This window comes from Brassica oleracea, chromosome C8 (assembly GCF_000695525.1).
Source record: "Brassica oleracea var. oleracea cultivar TO1000 chromosome C8, BOL, whole genome shotgun sequence".
Classification (NCBI taxonomy): Eukaryota; Viridiplantae; Streptophyta; class Magnoliopsida; order Brassicales; family Brassicaceae; genus Brassica; species Brassica oleracea.
Genome location: NC_027755.1, coordinates 10,090,675 through 10,094,509, shown reverse-complemented (window position 1 = coordinate 10,094,509; position 3,835 = coordinate 10,090,675).

Genomic DNA, 3,835 nt, shown 5'->3' with positions numbered 1-3,835 from the left:
GGAGCGATGGGGCCGTGTGAGACCAAGGCTAAGCCAGGGCATGGACAAGGGCTAAGGGAGCTGGTTTTCGATGGGGAAACTGCCAGGAAGCAGTTGGAGCGGTTGAGGACCGGTTGGGGGCAGTTAGAGGCGAAAGGGTGCAAGGGGACAAGTGGCACCATTTCGCCCAATCCCTTGCAACCGATCTGCCAAGCAGTTATCTGACCCCTCTCTCTATAAATATAAGTCTCTGGGGTCAGTTTTGCACATGAATTTCCTTAGGGAAAACTCTGAGCAAATCGTGAGAGAGAGAAAGAGATCGGCGGCAAAGAAAGGAACCGTGGAAGTGGTGGTCTGATCTATTCCGGCAAGGCTTGAGAATGGATACCAGACAGAAGGACAAGGAGAAGGATAAGGACATGGCGGCAGGGGAAATAACTCCTAAAATTAGTGGTGTAGATCGAGAACCATCAGCCCTAGCCGTCGGTTGATCTGATCGGGCTTGTGGCCGGTTTGGTGATCGGATACATCCATCTCTCCCTCTCTTCTGTTTTCGCCTTGCTCCCTGTATATTATGTGATAATATGATAGATCAGATGTGGAGAGACTGAACCAAGGCCTTGGCCGGTTCAGAAGTGAAGTCCTTGGCCCTTGGCCGGACTTGGGCATGATCGGATACACCAAGGACTGTTTGGGTTGATTTAAATCGCTTGGGTGGGATCCGGTTTTGGCATAGTGTAGGCGCGCCTGATCCTATGAAGGATCTGAGTGTGGCCGGTTGTTATGGTGTTGTTTTGGAATAGGATTGGTTAAGGAACACTAGGGAACGAAACCATGCATGACTAGTTATTGATGTTAGGATATCGGCTATGTATTGATTGATGTGTATGGATTGGTTTCAGGATCGGACTTGGACCGTGGTAAAGGAAAGGCACCGTGAGGATTTAAGCCATGGGAAGATGTCTGGTGTTGGGTCATTATTGACAAGTGTGAAGTATTGATAGCCTATTGTGCAAACTGTGAACTTTTGATAGATTAAGTGTGTAACTTATTAGCATGAACATATGAATGATGTATCGATCTCATTTATTATATATTCAATCGATTTGCCCCTTATGTTCATCTTGTTAAGTTAATTTGTTCATGAACCTCAATTATAATGAAATGGACTTAGAACCTAAAGACTTAAAACCGGATTCATATAGACATAGGGAAATGGTAAGGTCGCGGATCAGCTTGAGCCTAAGGGCCGGGATCGGGTCATTACAAGTTGGTATCAGAGCATGCTTGATTCTATGATTTGTTTTGGGTTATGTGTTCACCACACATCTGGCTTTGGGTCTCACGGTAAGGTTGTGTAGTGATTGTTGAATTGTTTGACCGTATATATTGCTTGAGGTTTATGTTAAGTCATTGGACTAACTTGATGTATTTTGAAGTCCTAAGGGAACTAAGAAGTCTAAGACTCGGAAGGGAAAGGAAGCGGTTGGCGCATCCGGACAGATTGGGGTAGATGGGACTAATCCCACCCAAGTATTGCCAACCCAAGAGGGGCTAGTAAACAATGAGACCGGAGAGCCTTTGGTGCCGATCCTTCCTACTGAGGTTCAGGTAACTGACCTGGACAATCAACATGAGTTGAGACGAGCGGAGGAAGCTGAATCCTCTCACGCGGGAGACCAGGCCGGTCATGGGACTGGCGTAGAAGAAGTGGCTGAGCCGTCCATGCGTGAAGTACTGGACGCGGTGAAGACAACGGGCACGCTGATGCTGGCTTTGACTCAAGCATTCACCCCTTTGGTGAATTCCTCAGTAGGTCAGGTCACGCCAGCTCAGGCAGCCCGGAGGATAGCTCAGACAGCTGAGACCGCAGCTCAAGTAGTTCAGACCGCCGCATAGGTAGCTCGGGCAGCTGTTCGGGCAGTCAAGGATCGAGCTACGGTTGATGCAGAAGTAATGGAAATCGACCCACCAGCTCGGCCAGCTAGGAGGATCGATTACCTGAGCTTGTTAGCTGACATATCCAAACTGGGCACGAAACGGTTTGCTGGTAGTGTTGATCCCATTGAGGCAGACGAGTGGAGGAGCAGATTGGCTCGTAACTTCAGCTCAACTCGTTGCCCAGAGGAGTATAAGAAGGACATTGCAGTTCACTTCCTGGAAGGTGACGCACACAACTGGTGGTTAGCTCTGGGCAAACGCACCAACGGGTCTATTGAGCGTTTCTCAGACTTTGAGGTTGAGTTTAACCACAAGTACTTTCCAGTTGAAGCTTGGGATCGTTTGGAGTCTCAGTTCTTGGATCTGACTCAGGGACGCATGTCAGTTCGTGAGTATGAGGAAAATTTTAATCGGTTCCGACGCTACGTGGGTAAAGAATTGGCGGACGAGACGGTTCAGGTTCGCCGGTTCATCAGGGGCCTAAGGGTCGAACTTCGAACCTACTGCTCAGTTGGTACTTACCCCACAGTGTCTGAGCAAGTGGAGAGGATGGCTATGGTAGAGACCAATCTGGCATCGAACTCCGAACCTACTGCTCAGTTGGTACTTACCACACAGTGTCTGAGCTAGTGGAGAGGATGGCTATGGTAGAGACCAATCTGGCGGAGGAGGCCAAGCAGAAGTCAAGGAGCCACACGGCTTCTAGTGGTAGTGGAGGTGACCGGAAGAGGAAGCGAGACTCGACTGAGGAGGGTAGAACCTCAAGTGGTATGCCAGAGTGCTCCAATTGTGGAAGACACCATGGGGGCGAGTGCTGGAGGCCATGGGAGCTTGCACTCGTTGCGGCAAGATGGATCATTCAGCTCGGGACTGTCCAGGACCGGAACAGGGCCGAAGGCAGGGCTCGAGTGGTGGTGATACCCGAGGTTGTCACTATTGTGGAAAGACAGGACATTTCAAGAGAGAATGTCCCAAGCTCCAAGCAGAACAGGAGAAGGGCCGCGGTGAGGCAAGCAAGCCGAGCCAGAACCGGGGCCAGACCTCCACGCCAAGGGTGTATGAGCTGTCCAAGGACACGGACGAGGCTAGCCCATTCAAGGCGATCATTGGTAATGATTCTAGACTTATTCGTTTTAAATTCAGTAGAATTGCATGGTACGGAACCTAGAACGGATTAGATACTTAGATTGGGTCTTTGTAGGGACCCTAAGTATTGGTGGTGTTGATACACACGTACTTTTCGATACTGAAGCTACACATAGTTTTGTGAGTCCAGAGTTGAACGGAAAAGGGTTGTTCTAGATTGGGACAGGGGATGATCCATGCATAGTGAATGCACCGGAGGGCAAGTGATGCATTCGCTAGGGCTGGTTAAAGACATCCCAGTGATGATCCAAAATAGGGTAATGCCGAGAATAATGCTTAGAAACTCTGAAGCATTATTCTCGACATGCTCTGTTTCCATGACTGGCACCCGATTACCAGACGAACGCGCACAAGCAGTTTGATCTCTTGGTTCACTCTTGAACTACGTTCGGCTTGATCCTCGAAAGGGGTACGAGGCAGCTTTTCATAAGGTTCAGTCCGAAATCAATCAAAAACCTTTTCTGTATTTTCTTCGTCTTTTGTTATCGAGCTGCGACTCAACTAGGTTTGAGCTTTTAGGCCGCTAGAACTAGGTAACTCGCTGACAGCCTTTGCGGCCAAAGCTTTTATGATCTCTTGTAATGATCGCAACGCTCTTACTCGGACTCGAAATAAGATCTACTGTTTTCTCTAAACTCGTTTGTTATCTTTTCATGATTTCCGCATATATTTGGTCACTTTCCGTTGGCTCTCGCACAGATCCGGATCCTCTGGGAAATTAGGGTTTTCCTAGTTTTCTAATTTAAACGTAAATCGACAGTGCGAATTT